Source organism: Protomyctophum parallelum (assembly GCF_964188405.1).
Source record: "Protomyctophum parallelum genome assembly, chromosome: 14".
NCBI classification, from domain to species: domain Eukaryota; kingdom Metazoa; phylum Chordata; class Actinopteri; order Myctophiformes; family Myctophidae; genus Protomyctophum; species Protomyctophum parallelum.
The window spans coordinates 35,659,954-35,672,747 of NC_139709.1; the positions used below are offsets into that span (position 1 = coordinate 35,659,954).

The following is a 12,794-nucleotide window of genomic DNA, read 5'->3' on the forward strand; positions in this document are numbered from 1 at the left end:
TCCACATATGGAGACCCATGTGATGTACCAACTTGGTTCATTTGCAAGTGTGACTCGCATCGTGGCAACCACACTGGTTATCATGAGACTGTCACAATATGGCCATATATTGACATTCCCATATATGGGCTTAATATTGATGACATCTGGGATCTCCATATATGGGCATAACAGGGATTGTCAGGGAATGCCCATATATAGACCGCATGATGTCACGAGGTGTAGACTGACAGCCATATGAAGGCGTGACCTGACTGACGGATTGATGGGTTTTGCAGGTTTTCATAGTAATCTGCAACCTATGGTCGCAAAAAACAACCTAAAATAGCAACACTTATTTAAAGATATGTGCTGATTGTACAGCAGTTGTATGTCAGTCTTTCCCCTAGCCAGAACCTCATTGTGTGGGGGGAGGTTTGCACACCTACTGTATCCGGCATCTCAGCATTTCCGCTTCCGTTTTAATTTCACACCAAGTGAGCAAAAAGAGACCAGTACGATACAGAAAGTAGCCTACATATTGATAGAAAGTTCATTTTGTGTATGTAGTGCCAGTGGGTGCTGTGATGTTAACTCCATAGACAATTAGACACACACTGTTTATTGCGAGTGGAACTTCATTAGGAATGCGTAGTTTGTATTTTGTTGGCAGCCAGGTCTTCCTGTGGAGAGTATAGAGACCTCTCCATCTGTGTTCACTTCACTCTGTACATAGTCAAGGATTTCCTTCGTTTCGGATCAGTAACAGTGCTCATGGGCATTCTGCCACTGTGTATTCTCTGTTTGCGTCCGAATAACGCTGTTGGTTTGCTCTTTTCTTGGGGTTCATTCTTTCTAATGTGTCAAGTATTTTCGTGTTTTCCCAGAACCAGCTGGCTGAGGCGGGCATCTCTCTAGAGTCTCTCTGTAAGTGAAGGCTCTGATATGGAGTGCGTCTGGGTCACTTTATTTTAGGTGCTTATAAACTTTTAAATGCTCCCCTTTGAATTTTCACTGGATGCATTCTCAATTTGGTCTCTCTCTGTCTGTCTCTCTCTCTCTCTCTCTCTCTCTCTCTCTCTCTCTCTGTCTATGTCTCTCTCTCTCTCTCTCTCTCTCTACCTTATCTTCAGTGCATTTAGAGTAATTGTAGCATTCTTCACTTCTCAAGCCTCTCATGATCAGAGGACCCTCAGTCTTTTATCAGTCAGCTGTTTCTGAGACCACTGATGGACACGAGTACTTGAGTACTATACTTAACCACTCCACATGAATGTTGTTGAGCAGAGTCCCTCAGGGCTCTGTTTTGTGTTTTTGCTCTTTTCGCCAGAAAACTGATGCTGGGGTTTAAGTGCTTAAGTATCTGTTAATTAAAAGTGTGTGTGTGTGTGTGTGTGTGTGTGTGTGTGTGTGTGTGTGTGTGTGTGTGTGTGTGTGTGTGTGTGTGTGTGTGTGTGTGTGTGTGTGTGTGTGTGTGTGTGTGTGTGTGTGTGTGTGTTTGACTGTGTGTGACTGTGTGTGTGTGTGTGTTTACACGCATGTGTACATGCATGCACTTTTGGCTTGCTACTCGCTGTAATGAAAGTGTTGTCCAAAGTTGTCCAAACATCCTGTAACTCTCCCCCGCCACTGTCTCTGCCTCTGCCACCAAACACTGCACTACTCAGCTTATTATTTAGTTTCTCTGTAAAGTTGCTTGTAAATATTGGTATACTATCCATCTATCCATCTGCCGACTTCAAATTTCGACACGCGCGTTCCACAACCCCACAGGGAGTGCAGTGCCCGGTGTCGAGTCGGTCGGATGCATGGTTTTCCAGAACCGCCAAAAAAGGCCTCTGCCCGTGCTCTGGAAAGGCTCCATATATGGACCTGTCCTGGCATTACAATACTCCAAATTTGGGCATGCCTGACACAGAACTCCATATATAGGAATAAAGGGAGACAGATACAGAAATCTTCATATATGGGCATAAAAGGGACACAGACAGATGGGTGGAACGGGTACTCTGACACGGGTACAACGGGTATTGCATAGCCAGGTGAGGCATGGATCTCCAACTTCCATCGTTACTGTCTAGTTGTTTAAACCAGTGGTCACTGGTCTCAAACATTTTCATGTCCAGGACTCCCAAATGAATATGTATTTGTCTGCGGACCCCCCATCTGAAAATATTGTTGTGCCGTACCAGATTTGTGTTGCTGAATTGTTTAAAAAATATTCGACATATTACACGTTTTTCCCCCATGATTTGTTTTTGAAAATGTGGCATACTCAACATGCTTTATGCATTTGGTGTCGACGCCCACATATGGCTCAAACCTGAGGTTACGGGTACTATTCTAGTGGACAGAGAAGAGCACTCAGCCTGTGTCTTGGTGAAGAACATGTATGTCTATGGGGGATACAACATCCACACATTCCCTCACTGTAGGAATAGGATACACACCAATGACATGTACAAGTTGGACACTAGACCACAATGGTCTGGCCTTCAATTAACCCCAGAGGCAGTCCACCACTTTCTTCAAAAAGAAGCTCTGCCACAATCATCGGGACAAAGATGTTTGTATTTGGGAGCAAAGGGATCTGGCATTACAAAGGAATCAGAGTGTTTGACACAGAGACCAACTTCTGGTTGGCACAGCTTCTTCCAGACGAATTATGGTAATTCAGCCTTTGCGTACAAAGGAGAGCTGTACATATTGCGTGGCTACAACAGGAGCGATCTGTGGAAATTCAAACCAGAGACCTTCTTCTGTAAGAAGGTTGCACAAAGTGAATGCCCGCATTCACCTTGTGAGATATGTTTCATGGCTGATCGTATCATCTTGGGAAGATACAGATTGCGTGATTATAACCTGTACATCTTAGACTTCGGTCCTAGTGTGAAGACATTATGCAAGCTAGCCGTCATTCAGCACGTTCTGGTGCAGTCTGGACTCCCACACATCATCAGGTGGGAACTGCCAACAACAGCACAGTTTGAGACAATGGGACAGAGGACTTGTGGACTTTTGGTGAATGTAGCCGATTGACAAGCTCACAACGTGCCACAGCGAGACGCCTTGTGAGCTTGTCGATCTGCTATTTTCCCTGTGAAAGCTTTCTCCAAAATAAAGATGCTGGATTTATCATAGAGCTATAATATATCTAGAGAACGGATTGAGGAGTGACAGCCCCGCCCCCCGCTAGTCACTTCAATGGCTGTTGCTCCGTGGCGTTTTGAACCACCCGGAAGAACGATGAAGTCTTCCGGGCAGTACCCCTCGAGCGTTGATATTTGGTTGGCTCCTATCATAGTACCTCTCGTGCTGTTCTTGTGGTACCTCTACGTCACGTCCTACGTCACGATTCATTCATATGTCTTTAAATCTGCTTGCTTTAAACTAATCTTTAGAGCAAATAAACAAGGCTGAGTCACACGCACGCACGCACGTACACACGCTCGCGCGCACACACACACACACATACACACACTAAACTATGTTTAATAATTTAATAATTTAGTAGTAGGCTTTATCTTGATTTGAATGCTGAACTCTAGAATAGCTGAGCTGAAATGCCGGAAGATATATATATATATATATAAAATATATATTAATATATATATATATATATATATATTATTTTTTTTCTCCAACAGGAATCTTTAAACCAAATAAACAAGGCTGACTGGCTGACGCACGCACGCACGCACGCACGCACGCACGCACGCACGCACGCACGCACGCACGCACGCACGCACGCACGCACGCACGCACGCACGCACGCACGCACGCACGCACGCACGCACGCACGCACGCACGCACGCACGCACGCACGCACGCACGCACGCACGCACGCACGCACGCACGCACGCACGCACGCACGCACGCACGCACGCACGCACGCACGCACGCACGCACGCACGCACACACACACACACACACACACACACACACACACACACACACACACACACACACACACACACACACACACACACACACACACACACACACACACACACACACACACACACACACACGAGCTGTATATCAAAAGCTGATGTCCTTCCGGACTGAACCACTTATGAATAAAACATTTAAACATTCATCTTTCATGACAATACTCCCCCAATCTCTCTCTCTCTCTCTCTCTCTCTCTCATTCCCCTGTAGTTTCAGTATGAAGTGAGGATGAAGTGAGGAAGGCAGCGGTAGTCATCCTCAGTGTGTGAAGCATTAACCACTTGAGACCCAGCATCCCTATTCCCCACGACGCGTATTGAGTAGAGTACTTTTACTTTTGATACTTGATAAGCATATTTTAATGCCCATACTTGGGACAATTAAGGGTTGCCTTGCCCCTGGCAGGTAAATACAACTTTCGGGCAGGTGGCGTTTGCTTTTTTTTCTGTCAAAAAATTAATAAACGTGGCCAGAACGCCAGAAAATGGTCTGTGGAATGTAAAATAAGAGCACATTACCTTCAATGTGCTGTTTTTCACTGTTGGTACACTTAAAAATATACAATAATTGTGAAACCATCATAGATCTGTAGGTATTTCGCCTGAAAACCTAGCTATGATTTTGTTTTATTGTACAGCCCTTCTCTTCTATTGAGACATTTAGATTCTGTGTCTAGGTTGGGAACAACTTTTGTCACAATACTGTTTATGTTCATGTTATCTTAACGTAAATTATTTAATTTCTCCCCTGAACAAGCCGGCATGCAGCTCTATTAGCTCAGTGCTAAAACAAATAAATAATGTCATGAGTCAGGACTTGTGCATGAGACCCAGGGTTCAAATACGGGATAAATCAGGAAAGTGACATACCGTAGTGCAGTTTTAAGTAAGAAATAAATAAACCTCCCCCCACGACAACCATAAAACCTGCATCTCCATATCTCAACCTTTTTATGTTTTTTTTTCATAAATGTACTGTATGTCCTACTTCATCTAAGGGTGTCTCACTAAAGAGATTGCTGGGGTATAGCTTGCAGATGTGCTATTTTCAAATGGTATAAAAAATAACGGTAATAAAATGGAACGCTTTGGGACAATCGCGGTTTGCCCCCGACACCAACGATATATGCATACATTCATGCAACGCATGCATGCGTACGTACACCGTACACGCGTGCAAATATTCCCTATAGTCCGTTGCCTGCAGCTCAGCCTGGGGTCGTGTTTTATCAGTGTGTCTCGTCTCATACATATTACAACGGAAAATGCACATCATTTGTGCCTCTTCTCCAGTCGATCCAAGGGGAGGAGGAGAGATCATGACGTGAACGGGTGCCTGCCGGTGGAGCCTGCGTCGTGTCGAGTCCCCCCCCCCCCCCCCCTGTCTTATAATGATAATCCAAATCTGCAAAGTAACCAGTAACTACAATTCCCAAATTACTTTAGCGGGGTAAAGCGGAAAGTACATGATTTGCCTCTGAGATGGAGTGGAGTGGAGTAGGAGTATAGATACATTATCTATACTCCTTATTCCATTCTGTTTGATACATTATCAAACAGAATGGAAAGTAAAGGGGAAAAAAAGAAGAAAAGAAAGTACCAAGTCTTGACCTGTTGGGACCCTCCATCCAAACCCTCCAGGTTCTCCTGAGCGCTCATGATGCCCACCTAGCCTGTCTGTCTCTGGGGGGTTTAAATCCACTCCCCCTCCCTTCCCAGCAGCCTCTTATTGTCTCCAGCAGGCTAGCACACATCAATAGCTGCATCCTCTAGAGAGAGAGAGAGAGAGAGAGAGGACAGCTTAACCCTTCCATGTGTGTGTGTGTGTGTGTGTGTGTGTGTGTGTGTGCGCACGCGAGAGTGATGTCTATACCAGTAAGACGCCTCGTGACACGCTCCATATATGGAGCGTGTCACGAGGCGTGATGGACGCGAGATGTAGGTTTTCATAGTAAACTGCGACCTACAGTCGCAATAACTACACTATTTTCAACACTACATCTTGGGTTGGCTGAAACCTTGTCCCTATTCTTTGACAAACATTTGGTGATAATAGCATCTACAGGAGCTTGTAGATCTGCTATTTTTGACATAGAGATTGATGATTTGATTTGCGTACAATAAATACAAGTAAGCACAATATAACTTAAACCCAGGATATAAACATAACAGTGTAATGAAACACTTGTTTACAATTTGGTCCTGCAACACATCACCAATTCAAAGCCTTTATTCTGTAATCTTTTGTGGAGAAAATCCAAAGATTAAAACAATTACAATTAAATTAAATGGAAAAAAGTTCTTATAAAAGCATGGTTGAAATGTAGTTTGAATGTACAATGGGTTTTGTATAGGATGGGGGTGTCAGACAAAATAAGTCTCAAATACTCAATCAAGCAAATGTTAAAACCAAAATTTGGGGTGCTCACAAAAGCCTGAGTAGTCGTTAAAATGACCCCCAACATGTTTGAAAGTGAAATATCCCTTTAAGGTAAACCTCAGTGATGAGAGTCAGCAGCAGGCTGGGAACTGATGTGAGTGTGAATAGCGTTCCTGTGGAGCAGCTTTACACGCCGCACATGTGGCAGCTTGCCTTCAGCCAAACACTGCTGAAGGAAGTGGACGTCACAAACGTAACATATGCGCGCGTGTGTGTGTGTGTGTGTGTGTGTGTGTGTGTGTGTGTGTTGCTCAGTTCAACAGAGGCAGGTGGGATCAGCCCGCAGGCCTCGACCTGTTATTCAAATGAGGCAATTAAGAAACCCACCAGGGTGCCCGCAACACACACACACACACACACACACATTTACACACGTGTTGCGCACACACACACACACACACACACACACACACACACGCACATGCACACACACACACCATGGCCAACAAGAGGAAGCTGCTACAGAAGTGGTTTGGAGAGGTTCAAAACTCTGCTGTTTAGTGTTTCTTTGTTGTACATATTTGAGGTTATCTCCAACTTTATTTCTCGTAAATGTACGCCCTACTTGATCATACTACACTGCAGCGATGAGGATTGATCTGCTACTTTTGCTGATTTTGAATCTGAACCCTAAAAAGATACAGTTAGGCCTACTGTCAGGAGGTTTCCAGTTTCCACCCGACAGTCGACAGAGACCACATATCAATTTGTCAATACTTCATACTACTACTCCATCTCAGTGTCCATTTGGTTCCATTTGATTAGTATCATTGGATTGGTACCACCTGTGAAGGAATTAAGGAAGATGCCCAATTTGCTGTACATGCAGTAGAGCCCATCCTTTTTTTTTAAGGGGGGGGGGAGGTGAATATTGTCATTAATTTAGGGTTATTTCAAGACGTGCCTTAACCAATATTAAGCTATATATTTTATATTTTTTCTGTTTGTAAATAGCCAAGTGAAATATGACATTTTGTGCCTTTTCTTTTGGTACTTCATCTATTATTTTCATGCTAATACTTTTGTACTTTTAGTTCTTCCCCCACTACTGCCTTTTAGCGATTATAATAATGTCTCCACTATTCTCCATTTCCTCATTAAACCTCCGTTGGGGTATAAAGTCTTTCCCATAATGCATTTGTGACAGCGGTTGGTTTGACATGAATGGCGCGCCTGCCTTCCTGCCTGCCCCGCCCTGCCTGGCGTCCTTCTCCTGTTTCTCTGCTCTCTCTTCAAAGAGCGATCGATACGCCATGGAAGCTCCTCTCTATGAAATGAAAACTTTCACGCTAAGCCACTCCTGTGTGTGTGTGTGTGTGTGTGTGTGTGTGTGTGTGTGTGTGTGTGTGTGTTTGTGTGTGTGTGTGTGTGTGTGTGTGTGTGTGTGTGTGTGTGTGTGTGTGTGTGTGTACTGTGTGTGTGTGTGTGTGTGTGTGTGTACTGTGTGTGTGTGTGTGTGTTTCTCAAACAAAACCCCCCAAAAAAAAAACACAAACATCTAGACTTTCACATCAGACTTTTCACGTCAGACCACAGCATTGACATGCGCGCAGCCGGAGGCCTACCGCTGAGTTTGCTGTCCACAGGGCGTTTCCTGTCCACAGGGCGTTTCCTGTCCACAGGGCGTTTCCTGTCCACAGGGCGTTTGCTGTCCACAGGGCGTTTGCTGTCCACAGGGCGTTTCCTGTCCACAGGGCGTTTCCTGTCCACAGGGCGTTTCCTGTCCACAGGGCGTTTGCTGTCCACAGGGCGTTTCCTGTCCACAGGGCGTTTCCTGTCCACAGGGCGTTTCCTGTCCACAGGGCGTTTGCTGTCCACAGGGCGTTTCCTGTCCACAGGGCGTTTCCTGTCCACAGGGCGTTTCCTGTCCACAGGGCGTTTCCTGTCCACAGGGCGTTTCCTGTCCACAGGGCGTTTCCTGTCCACAGGGTGTTTCCTGTCCACAGGGCTTTTGCTGTCCACAGGGCGTTTCCTGTCCACAGGGCGTTTCCTGTCCACAGGGCGTTTCCTGTCCACAGGGCGTTTCCTGTCCACAGGGCGTTTCCTGTCCACAGGGCGTTTCCTGTCCACAGGGCTTTTGCTGTCCACAGGGCGTTTCCTGTCCACAGGGCGTTTCCTGTCCACAGGGCGTTTCCTGTCCACAGGGCGTTTGCCAGGGCGTTTCCTGTCCGCAGGGCGTACCATTGGTATGTAAGAAAGAGGACAATGCATTTGTATTGGTGCTCAGGGGTGAAGGGGTAGAGTAAAGGACTGGTTCTCAAACCTTCATATTGCAAGGGCCCCCTTGAACTCAATTTTTTTTAATTTCAATTCAATTAAATTTTTACCATAGTGCCGAATCACAACACAGTCGTCTCAAGACACTTAACATTTACCTGAAGAGCAGAGACCCGACTTTGTCCCACCCTGAGCAGGCAATTTATGCGACAATGGCAACCCAGACCCAGGCTCTAGGATGCAGCCGGTCATCTGTGTTGCAGGTAAAGAGACAGATAGACAGATAGACAGAGACTTACCGGAATTTTAAGTCGAAATCTAGAAATATTCTACCAAGTGTATACTCATTTTATAGTATATACTAGACTGAGCAATACATTCCACCGTTTCTCTCTCTCTCTCTCTCTCTCTCTCTCTCTCTCCCTCCCAGCATGCATTGCTGCTCAGACACCACCCTGCCCTGTGGCCGCTGATTGATGAGGTTAATGACTCACTTAATTAGCCATGAAAGACACTTCAACCTGGAAGGATGAAGATAAAGGGAAAAAAGAAAAAAAAACACAAAGCCAAAGGGAGACAAATAATATCACTAGTGTCAGTGATTTACAGGAGTGTTTCTCACCCAAAAGAATCATGTCAAGGACCACCATAACTCTGAGAGTGCACAGATATTCACCATTTGCACACACTCAGAGTTACAGACCTGTAAGGGTCCATTTAGATTAGAACACCCTCAAGGAACACCGAGGCTCCCTGATTTAGAGTAGCTTACTGCATAGCAAATATCCCAGGTTCAATCCCCGCACACTTTGCTTGTAACCTCGCGCAAGGCACTCCACCCATGCCGGCTCGTTCTGTAATTTGAATGTTATAATGTAGAGGCACGGAGGGGTGGGCATGCAGGTGGTGGGGGTCTGGTGTTGTGCTCAGTACATAATAGAGTACTTAAACGACTAACCAGCCTCTATACTTGCAACAAGGGGCGGCAGTGGCTCAGGAGATTAGAGCGGCCGCTTGGTGAAATGGAATGTTTCCTGGTTAGATCCCTGACTCCCCTAGTTTAATTAGCTATTTATCACAATGAATGTTTCCTGGTTAGATCCCTGACTCCCCTAGTTTAATTAGCTATTTATCACAATGAATGTTTCCTGGTTAGATCCCTGACTCCCCTAGTTTAATTAGCTATTTATCACAATGAAAACACATTTTTCAAGGTTTAAAGAATACCATGTAATTCATTTTGCATATTAATGTTATATATTATCATAAATATCTCAGTGGTTTGCCAATTATTTGGCCCACATAGTGAGCTTCACTGTTTTTTTTAATCTTAACTGGGAGTCAGATCTTTTTTGTCTCAGAGAGTTTCTGCTTGTCCTGCCAGAGAGTCACGAACCAGATTGATGTGTGCTTAAAGACATGCCCCATCTCTCTGCTTTATACTGTCCAGTAAAGTAGCAGTACATGGACACAAACACACGCACGCATGCACGCACGCACGCACGCAGGGCGGCTTCAACCAGCTCCATCACTTTGATGTGACGTTAATTGCCTGCTGTTTGCCCAAGCGTTGACAGGTAGGTGTGTGTGTGTGTGTGTGTGTGTGTGTGTGTGTGTGTGTGTGTGCGTGTGCGTGCGTGTGCACCTGCATTAGTATACTTGTGAGGTCCAAGCACATAATAGAATTTGAGAAATATACATCTTGGTCATTCACAAGACAAATGGTTGTTTTTTTGGTTAACCATTTATTATTCTGAGATGCATGCCCGGTGTCACACATGTATAATAGATCTATATAAGATGACAATGTTATCTTATACATGTTGTGCACTTGGCTTTAGATTTTGGATTTAGTGTTGGACAAAAAAATTAAAGTTCCATGCATAAAAGTTGCCGTCGAGCTGTCGGACAGAAACCTCCTAGATTCTAACATTTCTTTTTAATTTAGAAAATTCAGCTTGAATTAAATTCATACTACATCGTCACACTAAAGCATCAAATGTTGCAGATCCACTTGTAGATCTGCTACCTTTGCTCCTTTTAAATTTGAATCCTGAAAAGTAACAATATTGGACAATTTTGTAAAAATGGCATTCATTAAATCGCTGTCCAAAAATCTTGATGTCCTCACTATTATAGTAATACACGCGCACATGTGCGTTCATGTGTACACATACGTGCGGGTGTGAGTGTTAGATAGGTTTGTAATGGCAGATACGTCCGTAGAGGAAAGCAAACTTCACATTTCACAGGAAAGCAAACGCCCCGAGTCTGAAAGGTGATGTAATGCTTCAGAGGGTACTGTACCAGAAAGACTGCGTGTGTGTGTGTGTGTGTGTGTGTGTGCGATAATGGCTCCTAAAATCATCCCGCTTCTAACCCTAGTCAGTGGTAGAAATAGCACCCCCCAGAGGCTTTGTGGGCTACAGCTCATCATCCTGTACAGCCACACGCAGCTTCATGCCTTCGACAACAACATGGCTGGTGGAGTGAGACAAACCTAAATAAAATAGAAAGTTCTATGTGTTCATTTGGTTGCACTCCAGGTAGCAGTGGTGGAAGAAGTTTAGTAGTAGATTCCTGAGGTTTTTATGTGGGTAATGTGTGTTTTTAGATATTTTAGTATATCAAAGTGTCTGTGATGTCATCCTTCCTTCCTAGACTACAGTACATGTCCCAGTAAAGGGCAGTCCATACTGTCTCCGACCACCGAGCCTTTCGTCGGAAAGATCAGACTTAAACATTTTCTCCGAAGTAGAGTTCGGCGAGTCACAACATCTGGGAGTGCAGCTTTCAGAACAAAAATTCGGAGGAATGCGTTTCAGAAGTTGCGAGTGACGTCATGTTGTAGTTGTACCGGACCTTTCCGATGAAAAGTTCGGTGGTCGGAGACAGTATGGACTGCCCTTAAGACAGCCCCCTATCCACAAGGTGGGGTGAGTGCAGCAAATCATTAATGGGGATTGTAGTAATCCAGCAGTGAGACCAGTGTCCATGACATCACAGACACTTTGAAATACTAAAATATCTAAAAACACATATTACCCACATAAAACCCCCCAGGAATGTGTTTCTTGTCTCCCAAACATCATTAAAATAAGATCTGTTTGCAAAAGGGGTGAAGTGGCCCTCTATTCAAAATATGCAGATAAGAGGTTTCCGCCCGACAGCAACGATATGTGACTGTCGATTAAACCTGTTTTATGAGAAGCAGCTGAGTTCCTTTAGGACCCAGAGTTGAAAAACAAGCGATCTCTAATCGGATGTAGATGAGATAGGAATCTGCGTGTCTGTGTTGATGCCAGCAGGGCTCATTCGACTCCGTAATGTCTCCTCGGGGGGGGGGGAAGAAACAACCGTTCTTCGCCACTAATGCACATTTGATGTGACATAAAGGCTCATTCCGCCGCTTTATCCTGTCACCGCAAGCCGCAGGGCCGACCGTGAATACGAAACTGCCGCCCCTATATCTTCTTCTGTTTGGCATTTACAACTCCACAACATTGAGCCCATGTTTCATTTGCAGAGATTGTATCGTTTTAGCTCTGTTTCTATCGGTACTCTGGTTCATCACAACTGTCTGCTCTGTGTCTCGGTTTAAAGTTACTGTGATTTTTTTGGAATAAGAGTTAAAAAGCTATATATTCTGACTGTAATCATTATAGTTATAGTGTGTTTGTTCAGTAACAGATCTCTCATTATTGGGTGAAATGTGTATTTGTTTAGTGTTTACTAAAGAGATGGAGATACCGGGAGACCCCTGTTACTGAACAAACAGCAATGATTACTATCATAATAGACTTAACAATTAACTTTGTTTTAACCAAAAGAAATATCACAACACCTATAAATTAGTAGCCTACTTCACCTGCAAAATTATGTTTTTCTATACGTTGGTCACCACATGACGCCTTGCATTCATGGAATAGTTATCTTTTAGTCGTATTCACAGAGAATAAAGAATTCATAAAGGAAGAAAATACTTACATTTAAGAAAATAAGAGTCCTATATTAACGACAGCAAAACTATATCCAAAATATATTCATAAACTCCCACACAGATCTCTCTCAGTATAATTCAACTCATCAGTACTTTCAAAACATGACATTTTCACTTTTATTTTTGTTAACACTTTATACAGTCTGAATACAGTCTCAAACAAATGACAAGCATGTTATGCGTATGCACGTGGGGTTCAACACAAA

At 44.1% G+C, this 12,794-nt stretch overlaps 1 protein-coding gene across 2 annotated transcripts in view; it reads left to right on the forward strand.

Annotated features, from left to right (window-relative positions):
* The window catches only part of tmeff1a (transmembrane protein with EGF-like and two follistatin-like domains 1a), a 97,003-nt gene that overhangs the window by 41,633 nt on the left and 42,576 nt on the right, over positions 1–12,794 (forward strand). The window lies entirely within an intron of this gene.